This window comes from Arachis ipaensis, chromosome B10, assembly GCF_059453495.1.
Source record: "Arachis ipaensis isolate K30076 ecotype BB chromosome B10, ASM5945349v1, whole genome shotgun sequence".
Classification (NCBI taxonomy): Eukaryota; Viridiplantae; Streptophyta; class Magnoliopsida; order Fabales; family Fabaceae; genus Arachis; species Arachis ipaensis.
In genome coordinates, this window is record NC_142435.1 from 137,683,087 (window position 1) to 137,697,202 (window position 14,116).

At 38.2% G+C, this 14,116-nt stretch overlaps 2 pseudogenes; both read left to right on the forward strand.

Annotated features, from left to right (window-relative positions):
• The first annotated feature begins 598 nt into the window (after window positions 1-598).
• LOC110268485 (putative protein phosphatase 2C 76 pseudogene) lies at window positions 599-8,661 on the forward strand (annotated as a pseudogene).
• A 3,965-nt stretch (window positions 8,662-12,626) lies between these two features.
• On the forward strand, window positions 12,627-13,246 carry LOC148581862 (uncharacterized; annotated as a pseudogene).
• Window positions 13,247-14,116: the final 870 nt, after the last annotated feature.

Consider the following 14,116-nt stretch of genomic DNA (forward strand, 5'->3'; position numbering starts at 1 on the left):
GCCGCTCTTCGTCACGGCTGAGGCTGTCGTCGCCGCAGATGCGTCCGTGCCGTTGTGTGTTGCCGTCAGAGGAAGAGGAGCGCGAACCAGAGCCATGCAAGGGAGGAGCAAAGCACGCACAGGGGAGAAGCCACTGTTGCCGTTGCATCTTGCCGCCGCTGCCACTGCTGAGGTCACCATCGTCGTCCTCACCGCAAGCAGAGTCACCGCCATCCATGGTGGAACTGAGGACAGAGAGTGCCCGAAGAGAGGAGACTGACAGAGGAGGAGTGCGACGTGAGGAAGGAGACGATGTTTACGTCACTGCCGCCAAATCTCACCACTGCTGCTGGAGCCTCTGGCCGTCGGGACCGCCTTTCTTACCACCGCTGATGAAGCTCATCGGAGTTGCTCAAAGGTTACTATCGCTCTACTTGGTTCTGTTGGAACCTGCGTTGCTGCGGGTGTGGTTGCCGAAAACTGCCACCGGAACCCATGTCTTCTGGATTGGTCGGTTAGATGGTATGCAGCAATCGTGTAAGCCTTTGGTTGTTCAAGCTGGAACCTTTTCCAAACAAGTGAGAATAAACAACACTAAGAGGAGTTTGCAAGTTGCCCCTAGTATTTTTTATTCGTCAATTTAAGACATTCACAGTGATGATGGTGGATACGGGTTCTGTGTCAAGAAGTGTTGGTTCCCTTGTGAATATGATGCCAGAAAAAGATGATGATGGCCGGTTTGCAAGTGGAGGGTGGAAAAGTGAGGATGGAAGGCTTAGTCGTGGTATTCAAGCTTCAGATGGAAGAGAGTAACGATGGAGAATTTTTATGATATTAAAACATTGAAGATTGGTGGTCATTCAGTATGCTTATTTGGAATATTTGATGGTCATGGTAGTTCTGGTGCTGCAGAGTATTTGAAAGAGCATCTCTTTGATAATCTCATGAAGCATCCAAATTTTCTTTACTGGTGCCAAATTGGCTATAAGTGAAACGTATCAAGGGACTGATTCTCAATTTCTGGATTCTGAAAAAGACCCTTTCTGGGATGATGGCTTGACGTTAGGATTTTTGCCAGTAAAGAATTTTAATAAAACAGTCGCGTTGTAGATATAGTTTCTAAACCAACAAAAATCCCTTCGTACAAACGTTTTGGTTGTCACAAGTAACAAACCCCTTAAAAATTGATAACCGAAGTATTCAAACCTCGGGTCATCTTCTCAAGGAACTGCAGGAAAGTATGGTCTTATTATTGGTTATGGAGATTGTAAATTTGGGGTTTTGAGAATGAAGAGTGAATAGTTTAATTAGCAAATAAAGTAAATGAAGAACAAGTAACTTAAATAGCAAGTGAAATAAATAAATGACTATAAATAAACTTTTGGCAAGGTATGAGAAATTATAGGTCCTATCCTGGCTATCCTTATCAATGATGATAATAATTGAATCTTAATTCCACTTCGTTAGCCTTTACTAATATAAAGGAAGTTCAAGGGATTAATTGGTTTGATCTTCGGATCCTATTTATTTCCTAAGAAAAGATTGGGATTATTGAAGTTCAATTCAATTAACAAGATAACAATTATCAATCGTGTTTGAGTTTGACAACTCCTGAGTTACTGATTTCTTAACCAAAACTAAAAGGAGAGGTAAATCTACTAGAATAAAAATGTCTTCAGAGTAAAAGCAACAATAGCATAAATAAAAGAAATCAATATTAAACTGAAATACCTCAAATAACATTAATAAAAGAGTGATCTGTAACATGAAAGGATTCATAAAGTAACTTCCAAAAGTAAATAAAAGGAATATTGAACCTGACAAAAAGAGATAATCCTGAAAGCGAATAAAAATCCTAAATCTAAATCCTAATCCTAAAGAGAGAGGAGAGAACCTCTCTCCAAACTAAATCTAAATCATGGAAAGTAACTAAATTGGCGAGCTCCCCTTTAGTGTATGCATTCCTCCACTTTATAACCTCCAATCTGTGTTTTCTGCACTTGGATCTGGGCCAAAAGGGCTTCAGAAATCGCTGGGGGTGTATCCTGTAATTTCTGGTGCGTGGCCTCTGTCACGTGTCCACGTGGGTCACGCGGTCGCGTCATCTGGAGTTTTTCTTGTCACGCGGTCGCGTCGTTCACGCGTTCGCGTCGTATGCGATTTGCTCAAGTCGCGCGGTCGCGTCAGTCATGCGGCCGCGTCGCTGCTTCTTTGCTCTTGGCACGCGATCGCGTCGTCCATGCGATCGCGTGGATGCCAGTTTCTTCAAGGACTCCGTTTTGTGCTTTCCTTCCGTTTTTATATGTTTCCTTTCCATCCTTTGAGTCATTCCTGCCTTAGAAGATCTGAAACTACTCAACACACTAATCACGGCATCGAATGGAAATAAAGGTAATTAAAATAATTAATTTTAAAGTATAGAAAACATGTTTTTCACATACATCACATAATAAGGAAGGAGAAGTAAAACCATGCAATTAATATGAATAAGTGGATGAAGGATTGAAGAAATCACTCAAATTAAGCACAAAATATATCATAAAATATGGGTTTATCAACCTCTCCACACTTAAACAATAGCATGTCCTCATGCTAAATCCAAGGTAAAGAGTAAGGTAAGATTAAAGTGGTGGAATGTTATGCAATGCAACCTATTCTAAATGCAACTACCTAAATGAGTCATGCAAAAAATGTTTCTACCTACTTGGTTAAAAGCAAATAAGTTCTCCAAGACAAACATAAATCAGATTTCACTAATTCAAATTATACAATAAGAGACAAGTAAACTTGTAAGAAGATCGCTCATGAAAGCAGGGAACATAGAATTAAGCACTGAACCCTTACTGGTAGTGTATATCACTCTAGTCTCTCAAGTGTCTAGGGTCAATCAGTCTACTCTTCTTTAATCATGCTTTCTAAACCTTGTTCTTCATCTAATCAATCAACAAATATTTAATGTACCAATGCAAACATCATGAGGTCTTTTCAAGGTTGTAATGGGGCTGAGGTAAAGGTAAGGATATATGTATGGCCAAGTGAGCTATAACATGAATCTTTAATTAACCTAAGCTTTCACCTAATATACATATACTCTATATACTTTTAAATTCATGCCTAGCTACCCATAATTCCCACTTTTGTATAATTCCCATACTCATGTACCAAATTTTCTTTAATTTTTATCACATGTGCATTGATCTTTTATTAAACTTAATATTGGGATAATTTTGTCCCCTTATTTATTTATATATATATATATATATATTTTTTTTTGAATCATAAAAGCAAACATAACTTACCAATGCACATGGATTCTCCATTATTTTTCTATTTTGGTTTTTCATGAGCAGGTTCCCAAATTCCCAATATTCAAATAATTTAGAAACATGATACATTCCCTTATTAACCCATGTTCCCACAGTTTTCCCACACTTAATTGTTACACAATCCCTATCTTAAGCTAACCAAAGATTCAATTGGGATATTTAATTATTTTTCTGCTTAAGGCTAGTGATGTGGTAAAATACAAAATAAATGGGGATTAAAAGGCTCAAGGTGGCTGAGAAGGGTGATTTAAAGGGTAGGCTTATTTGGGATAAGTGAGCTAAAATCAAATAATGGCCTCAATCATATGCAAGTATGTAAATACACTAAATATTGGACATATAGAATGGAACAAAGCTAAGATTGCAATTATAGAGAAGAAAACACACAAGAATAAAAATATTATGGTTAAATAGTGTAACCATATAAATAAGCTCAAAATCTCACAGGTTGTGTGTTCTTTGGCTCAAAAACCATGTTCCACATATAACTTCAAACAAGTTTTAACATAATTTTTTTTTCAATTTAAATTAGTGAAAATTTTCAAAGATAGGGTCTTAAAAGAATTTTATTACTTTAACCAAGTAGTAACTAAATGCAAAAAATCAAACAAATATGCAAATACAATAACTAATTTAACAAAGAAACTTTAAACATTGGTGTTGAAACAGAAAGGTACTAACCCATGGAGATCGGTATCGACCTCCCCACACTTAAAGATTGCACCTTCCTCGATGCATGCTAAGATGTGCAAGTGGACGGGTGGCTTCAACTGATGCTTTTCTCTATAGAATGTGCAGATTGACTTGCCTGTTTCCCCATGTAAACGTCTTCCGGTTCTCTTCCGGGTGGCCATCCTGAAAGAAAAAGGGAAGAAGAGTAACCCAGAAATAAATATAGAAAAATAAATACAGTATGGGTGGGTTAATGCCAAATAATAAGGGTCTCAATTACATGGTAGCTACAACATGCAAGTGAGAAAACAATAGAAGCCATGGCATGCCAGTGGTACAAAATGTACAACAATGGGGAAGAGAGTGGGGAAGGAGAGATAATATAAATTCATGTCAATGCAAAAGTAATACAGATATAAAAGATTGGCATTGATTTAAATAATATTACTTAATCAGAATTAAACAAGTCATTAAGCACCAAGAAAATACCAGAAAAGATGTAACAGTTGAATAAGAACATTTGAACACCAATGGTAAAATAATAAATTTAAAAAAATAAAAATATGCAATGAATGAAAGTATGTAAATAAATAAAATAAAATAAAAGATAAGAAGAATGAGAAGGGAAGGAAATAAAGTAAGAAAGAAAGAAGAAAGAAGAAAAAAATAGAAGAAATTAGGATTAGAGAAGAAAAGATAAGAAAATTGGCACTAATCTGGATAGGTTGTGTGACGCTGGTGACGCGGTCGTGTGGGTAACGCGGTCGCGTGGTGCGCAATAAGGTCAGGCGACGCGGACGCGTGGGGCACGCGATCGCGTGACTTGATTTGTGCTAGTGGCGCGAGTGCAGCCTCGTGGTCGCACAACTCTCTGTTCAAAACTTAGTATTGCCGAAATCCAGGGTGACGCGGTCGCGTGGTTGACACGATCGCGTGAGTGGCCATCATGGGGATATGACGCGTCCGCGTGGTAAGGCGTGTGCGGTCAGCACCAGTCCAGCACCACTCTCGCACAACTTTCGGTCGTGCACCCTTCGTACGTCGATTTCCAGGTCACGCGGCCGCGTGAGTGACGCGGTCGCATGGGAGCCATTTTTCCCACATGACGCGGACGCGTCAGCGACGCTGCCGCGTCGCGTGCGTGCTTCTCTTTTTTTTATGCATGAAAAATGCAGAATGCAGTGTTAATATGAATGTTATGCAAAACTCCAGGTTCAATATAATGGAATAAAATAAAACTCAAAAACAAATAAAACTAAATAAAAATGAAAAAGGACGATCATACCATGGTGGGTTGTCTCCCACCTAGCACTTTTAGTTAAAGTCCTTAAGTTGGACATTTGATGAGCTTCCTGTTATGGTGGCTTGTGTTTGAACTCATCCAGGAATCTCCACCAATGTTTGTAATTCCAATGGCCTCCGGGATCCCAAACTAGGCACGTAAAGCCTTTGAGCAGCTTCAAACAGATTCTTAGGCTCCCGGGGTGTTGGATGTCAGAACAGAATCCATGATCCCAAGCCTTGTTTTTAAATCCGCCTCCGTCTTGATCCATATTTTTTCATCCGGGTGGTTTAGAAAGTAGATTCTCACCACACTGACCAAACGTTTTCCGAGATCCATTCAATTGAGCTTGATACCAATCCGTGCACTTCAAGTTGAAGCGTGGAACCTTATTGAACCTTGTGCACCAGCTCTGAGCACGAGCCATTTCCCTCTTACTCTTAAAGCCGCAGAGAGCTCTAAGCTGGCCATTTGTTTCAAGTAAACCATATTCAAGTGAATAAGTAAAGTTAACGGTTAAGGATTATACCCACTTGAAGCTTGTATTAGGCGGTAATGGCCTTGGGGTAGGTGTTTCTGGTGGTTCTGTAAGTTCTTCTCCCTTGTGCTCTTCTGTGAATTCCTCCACTTCCTTGTAAGGTTCTTCAAATGCAACTGAGTCCTGGTCAAAGTCTTCTATGTCTTCCTCATCACTTGAGTCATAGATTGAAGGTTGAGAGAAATCTACCTCCGCGTCATCTTTGTATTCACTTGGGGAAGATTCTTCGATCTCAGAGAATTCACTTGCGGATGCAAGTTCATTACTAAGAGAGCTTGACTTGTGACTATCATCATCAAGGGAATTTGTGTCCTGGGTTATTCCGTCTAATTCTTCATAAATGACTTGCCTTGGGGATTGTGCACTGTCCTCCTTAGCATCAACTGTAACGTCCTTGACGGAGTTCTCCTCAGCTCTGGATTCCCATGGAGGTTCAGCGTCTCCTAGATCTTCAACCAACTCTTCTTCTTGTACAATGACAGCTTCTTCTACTTGTTCTAGTACGAATTCATGCTCTGTCTTGTCCATTGGAGTTTCTAATATTTCCTTCATGCTACGCTCTTCATTAGATTGTCCACATGGGGCTATGGTTGGTCCTTGAATGTTCGTGCGTCTAGAAGCTAATTGAATTACTGCCTGCTCCAGTTGCCGAATGGTTGTTTGAAGTTTATTTACTGTTGCCTTAAGGCGAACCTCTGATTCTCGGGGTGATGGATTTGGACATGAAACATAGGGAAGTGGTGGTGCTTGGGGGTGATTGGATTGGAACTGGGGTAGGAAAGGATCATACAGTGGTGAATGGTGAAAAGAAGCTTGTGAGTGTGGTGGTTTGAGGTTATGTTGAGAGGATGGTCTATAGGCACGGGGTGGGGCTTGTTGGTAGTTACAAGGTTGTCCACCATATCTATCAGTTGGGTATGCATTGTAGAATGGTTGTTGCCCATGAAATCTTGGAGGGTGTTGACGCCTAAAGGGTTGATTAGATCCTCTTGGCTCCATCCATCCTTGATTGGTCTGACCTTGATGCATATTCCTGTTGTAACTTCTATTTCCTTCAGCAAAGTTAGAACCAAACTCAAAGCGAGAGGGGTGAGAGTTCATAGTAGCAAATAAAATTAAAAAGGAAAAACAGAAATAAATAAACAAGTAAAAGAAAAATATGTACAATAACCAATAATAAGGCACACGTTAGCAGTTCCCCGGCAACGGCGCCATTTTGACGTTAGAATTTTTGGCAGTAAAGAATTTTAATAAACAGTCGCGTTGTAGATATAGTTTCTAAACCAACAAAAATCCCTTCGTACAAACGTTTTGGTTGTCACAAGTAACAAACCCCTTAAAAATTGATAACCGAAGTATTCAAACCTCGAGTCGTCTTCTCAAGGAACTGCAGGGAAGTATGTTCTTATTATTGGTTATGGAGATTGTAAATTTGGGGTTTTGAGAATGAAGAGCGAATAGTTTAATTAGCAAATAAAGTAAATGAAGAACAAGTAATTTAAATAGCAAGTGAAATAAATAAATGACTATAAATAAACTTTTGGCAAGGTATGAAAATTAGAGGTCCTATCCTGGCTATCATTATCAATGATGATAATAATTGAATCTTAATTCCACTTCGTTAGCCTTTACTAATATAAAGGAAGGTCAAGGGATTAATTGGTTTGATCTTCGGATCCTATTTATTTCCTAAGAAAAGATTGGGATTATTGAAGTTCAATTCAATTAACAAGATAACAATTATCAATCTTGTTTGAATTTGACAACTCATGAGTTACTGATTTCTTAACCAAAACCAAAAGGGGAAGTAAATCTACTGGAATAAAAATGTCTTCAGAGTAAAAGCAACAATAGCATAAATAAAAGAAATCAATATTAAACTGAAATACCTCAAATAACATTAATAAAAGAGTGATCTGTAACATGAAAGGATTCATAAAGTAACTTGCAAAAGTAAATAAAAGGAATATTGAACCTGACCAAAAGAGATAATCCTGAAAGCGAATAAAAATCCTAAATCTAAATCCTAATCCTAAAGAGAGAGGAGAGAACCTCTCTCCAAACTAAATCTAAATCATGGAAAGTAACTAAATTGGCGAGCTCCCCTTTAATGTATGCATTCCTCCACTTTATAACCTCCAATTTGTGTTTTCTGCACTTGGATCTGGGCCAAAAGGGCTTCAGAAATCGCTGGGGGCGTATCCTGTAATTTCTGGTGCGTGGCCTCTGTCACATGTCCACGTGGGTCACGCGGTCGCGTCATCTGGAGTTTTTCTTGTCACGCGGTCGCGTCGTTCACGCGTCTGCGTCATATGCGATTTGCTCAAGTTGCGCGGTCGCATCAGTCATGCGGCCGTGTCGCTGCTTCTTTGCTCTTGGCACGCGATCGCGTCGTCCATGCGATCGCGTGGATGCCAGTTTCTTCAAGGACTCCATTTTGTTCTTTCCTTCCGTTTTTGTATGTTTTCTTTCCATCCTTTGAGTCATTCCTGCCTTAGAAGATCTGAAACTACTCAACACACTAATCACGGCATCGAATGGAAATAAAGGTAATTAAAATAATTAATTTTAAAGCATAAGAAACATGTTTTTTACATACATCACATAATAAGGAAGGAGAAGTAAAACCATGCAATTAATATGAATAAGTGGGTAAAGGATTGAACAAATCACTCAAATTAAGCACAAAATATATCATAAAATATGGGTTTATCATGGCTCTACTGCTTCAATCGATGTTTTGGTTGATAACCATCTCTATGTTGCTAATGTTGGAGATTCTGGGACTATAATTTTGGCTGGTAAAGCAATTGCTCTCTCAGGATCATAAACCAAACAGAAGTGATGAACGGAAGAGGAATTGATGCGTTTAACTATTGAGCTTTGACTAAATTGAGGTAGGGGTTTTTCTTAATATCTATTTTACATTACAGAGTTGTTATAAATAGATATTAATGTGAGAAACATATGTCTATGATTATGATTGTCTTATAAATGTGGTTGTTTGCTGGACTGAATGACTGACTGCATGATTGCTATTGTAGTTTGTGATGGCTAAAAAGAAATTAGTTTGAAAGGTTATTTAGTTGATTATTATGAAAAATGATTTTCTTAGTTTTGAACCTATTTTTGATAATGTAAATGAATCGGCTTTGGAAATGATTTGGAATATGAAACTGATTTAATTTTGGAAACGGTTTAATTTTGAGTTAGTCTAACTTTATAAATGATTTAGTATTTGAGCTGGTTTGATTTTAAAAAGAGATTTATTATTGGCACTGATTCGCTTTGAAAACAATTTGATATTGGAACTGGTTGAATTTTGGAAAATGAATGAGATTTGGAAATGGTTGAGAAAAAAGTTTGAGAAATGTTTGGATGGGACCCGAAAAGGGTGGCAGAACCCAAGTTTTAGAGGAGATGCTGTCGAAATTTTATAAAATTAGAAGTTTCATTTAAAGTAGTTATTTTAAAAGGGTTTTAAGTATTATATGATTTAAAATTACCTCATTTATCAAACGAAGAGTTATGTTTTGGATTGGGAATTGTTAGTGAACGGAATGGAAAGAAGGACGATGAGAATTTTCTTTGAAATATGGTTTTTGAATGAATTTGGAAATGAGATTTGGATTGACGAATGATTATGATGTTGAGAATGTTGAGATATGATCTTTGAATTATTCATATGGCTTATGATTTTGAATTATCTGAGATACGAGGTTCCCTGGATAAAGTACCATGGCTTGCCACCACGTGTACCAGGTTGAAAACTCGATACTCTGTTGACCCTACGACGTAAGTGTGACTGGGCACTATATAAATTCCGGGGAATGTTATCCCCATTGAGCAATATTGATTATTTGAGAAAAAGCTATGCATAGACTCTTGGGGATGTACATCGGGGGACAGTCTAAGGACAATTCAGATTTGTCGGATTGGCTGGATAACCGACAGATGAGCCTTATCAGCCATAGGACAAGCATGCATCATATGCATTTGTATGCTTTGCTTGGGTTTGAACTTGTTTTGGTTTGCCTAATTGTTAAACTGTTCTTAACTGCTACTTGAACTATTTGCTATAATTGCTACATACTTGTGCTTTCCTTGTCTGTCTTGCCTGTGTTTGTCCTGGCGTTCTACATTTGAGAATGAACTTTGGTGCTGAATTAATGATTGTGTTGTTTGATTGCGTAGTTGGTTTCTGATTGAGATTTGCTTATAAGAAAGGAAATGTTTCGGATTTCAATTAGATTAAACATTGTTTCTTTGAAAAAGTTTTGAACGATTACCTACTGGTTTTTAAAGGATTCATAAGGCGATGATAATCACTGAGTTTGAAAATAATTTTCTTATTAAATATCTTCTTATGACAACTTTGAAACTCCGTGGTGAGACCATCTGGTTAGGTTCTCACCCCCTACAGCTTTACATTTTCAGGAACCGGATGAAGAAGCATTAAGAAGAGTTAAACTGCGTTTGGTTTCATATGTTGTATGAATTAGATTATTTTCTTCCCTCGTCTTTGTTATAATTAGTTTGTAAGAGGGATAGGAGTTGTATATTTTATATGTATATTATATTATAAGATATTATGTAAGGAGTCTTGTATATGAATCTATGCCTGCTTGTATTTTTCTTAAGATAAAGTATTTATTTTCCGGTTTTCAAAGAACGCAGCGATACAGTGTCGAGTGACAGGCTCCTATTTAAATATTTAGTATGTAAAGTAGTCATAATACTTCTTGTTATCAGAGTGGCGCAGCCAGAAGCGTGACATTCTAGTAGTGAGGGTGTTACATGGAGATTCGTTTTGTGAAAATAAAGTATATATAGGCACTCAGAAGTGCATGAATGTAAACTTAATTTTAAGGATATTGATCGCAATATTTTAATAAAACAGAATCCTCTTTGTAGAGTTTAAAATGTTCTTTGTAGAGTTTTTTTTTTTTTAATGAAGATTTTTGTTAATAAATATTTTATTCTTTATAAATTCATCATATATACCCTAGTTTCTGAAATTCAGACTCTCGTTATTATTATTTCGTATTATTATTATTATTATTTAAGTAAATACCGATTATATGAGTAGTAGTACTATATATACGTATGATTAAAGAAGAGAACGAGTTTTAAGAAATAAATTAAGCATAAAATTCATGAAGATTTTTTTGGTTCTATTGTTATAGTTATATATACGTGAAACTGATCTTACCTTATTAAACCTGTTTTTGGCATACAAATTAAATGGTGGTTTGTTTTAGATCCAGTTTGTTGTTTTAATATGTGAAATATAAAATAATCACACAATATATATTAGAACAACAATAAATTAAAGTCTCATACTCGATCATAACGATATATTAAAACTAAAATGTAAGACAAATGCGAATAAAATATAACCTTGAAATTTATTAATAAACGTGCATAATTGCATTATACTTACAGTGGACATTATTCAACTATATATAGTGGTGATCGACATGTTCCTTGAAGGAAGACCTTCCACTATTGCCGGTGTCTTATTACTAATTGGATTTGGACTATCGGAAATATTATGGTCATGATTTATGTTTCTAGAGAATAACTTTCCGGTGCTGGATTATCAATTCGATTTAGACCAGATGGAATATCATGGTTGAGACCTATATCTTTTGAAAAAGTTTATTTTTTGGGAGGAGGTCCATTTGGATTCGGCAGCGTCGGCACGTCATTATGAATTGGATTTGGACCAACTAGAATGACACAGTTGAGATCTATAATTTTTGAGAAAGAATATTTTTTGAGAGGAGGTCCATTTGGGTTTAGCAGCGCTGGCACTTCATTATGGATTAGATTTGGACCAACTGGAACGACACGGTCGAGACCTGTAAGACCCAGAACCTTTGAAAAGTCTTTTTATGCGTAAGTCTCAAATCATATAGTTATTTATAGCCTTAATTTCAGAAATTATTTTATTAAAGATAATTAAGGCAAGTTTTGATTTATTGAATTTGAGATAAGTTATGATTATTATCCAATTTTATAATTATTGGATTATTTTCTATATTTGAATTATAAAGTTGATAGTTATGAAATAATAAGGATTTTATATGATTTGGATTAGATAAGTAATATTTTAAATATTATTACTGCTATTTTAGAAAATGAAGAAATTAAGTATATTATTTCTAATTTTTAGATTTGGGCATTTTATTGAAAATAATTTGTGAAATTGATGAGCAAATAGTATTTTCTATATATCTCTAGTGTTGGATTTAGTTTGGGTTTCAATTACCATATTATTCCCAACTTTATTTGAAATTACTAAAATGCCCCTAACCCTAAGTTTCAAAAGTGAAACCCTAACCCTGAAACCCTAACCCATGACCCGGTTCCGCCTTTCACCCTCAGCAAACTCAGATTTGAAAACCTGTAGCTGCTACCCCATTTCTTTTCCCATCAGCAACTCACACAAAGTTTCCTTTTCCCGGAAAGAAAGAAACAGTGAGCCAGCGGGAGGGGGAGAGAAGGAGGCGCGTCTCGTCGCCGTCGAGCTGGAGGGGGAGCTGTCCGCAGCGCCATGGCACTGCCGCCACCATGCCATGCCTCGCCGCGAGCTACCCAATCGTGCCATCGCTGTCCCGTGGAGCCATCGCCGGGCCGCCACGCGTGAGGATGCTGGGCCGTCGCTGCCTTCTCGTCGCAAAAGAGAGAGAGAGCTCGCGAACCAGGAAGATCGACCCATGCCTCACCGTCGCCAAGCTCGCGCCGCCGCTGTCCCGTTGAGCTTTTGCCGATGATTGTGCCACTATTGTCAGAGAAACCCGAGGAGAGAGAGAGAGATGACCCGATGGGAGAGAGGGGGAAGACCACCCGCGACGCTGCCGGAGCTCCCATGGCCGTCAGAGACTGCCACCTACCTCCGCCACTGCTAAGGTTCGCCGCCGGTGCGCCGTTGAAAGGAAGGCCGTTCAGTCACGCCGAGCAGGAGAGACAGAGAGATCTGAAGGTGTGCTGGGAACCCAACCACCGTGCCTGGCCACCGATCGCGTCACCGGCGTCGCCTCGGTCGGAACTGCCGCCATCAGAAAAGGGTTCTGGTCGCCAGGAGTGGTTCTGCGACTCCCGGGACCACCGCCGGAGATTCTGGCTACTTCTGCCGTCGCCGAAAAAATTGCCGGTAAGGGTTCATTCGAGGTTTCTGCCTTTTTAGTTTTCGAGATGGTTTTGATGCTGTACGGTTTTTCCAGTTGATCCGCCGGAGCTTCTGGCTGCCGCCGGAGCTGTTGCCGGGCCAGTTCGAAATCGCAGTTGCCTCATTGTGTTGTTTTGGTAAGAAATTATGTTTCGAATGATCTCGCATGAGTATTCTGTTGTGTTCGGTTAATGAATACGAGTTTTGATAACGTGGGGTAGAGTCTTAATTATTGTATGTTGCGATTAGTGTTGCTATGGTTATTGCGAATGTGACTGGAGCTGAGGTTTTGGTCGCTGTCAGTTCGGGTTGAGGCGGAAAGGACTCTGTGACGCGTTTGAGTTATGGGAATTGCATTTGAGGTAGGGGCGCTTTCCAAAAACTATATTTTTACATGTTGGAATTATTACATATGGATACTGATGTGAGAAAATGTGTATTTGGTGATTGTATCGACCTTATGTATTATTTGATTGACTCGAATGTTTATGAATGTTGGTTTGGCTGAGTTGTTGTGCGGCTTTGTGAAATGTAATGTTCTGAAGCTGATTCTTAAAATATTTGAAATCTGAGTTTAATCCGTTGAGGATTGATTTGAATTGAGTTGATTATTTTGATGATGTGAAAGATAGAATACTCTTGAAATTCAGCCTGGGTTGCTTTAATTGATTTGGTTTTGATAAATGATTTATTGTTGAACCGATTCTTTAAAGCTTTGGAAATGAGTTAAATCGGTTGATATTGAGTTGACTTTGAAATGGTTTTCTTGAGATATGCCACTGAGGCGACTGTTGGATTTAGCGTGATTTTGAATTGATTTTTGGGTTCTGGACTGTTGAAAAGGATTGAGGAACGGTTTAGTTGGGACCCGAACCGGGTGGCAAAGTCCAAGTTTTAGGGGAGATGCTGCCCAAATTTCTATAAAATCCGAGGCTTTATTTGAAATGTTATTTGGGAAATTTGGAGTTTAATGCCTTTCATATTTACTTGGAGGATTGTGAATTTATGGCTTCTTTTATTATTCTTACTTAGAACAATTATGAAAGCGATGAAGCTACGCTTTGAAAGAATTATTGAAAAGAGAATCATGATTCCTCCTTACTTTTCCGAGAAGAATAGTATGTCTTTGGGCACAAGTTATTCGA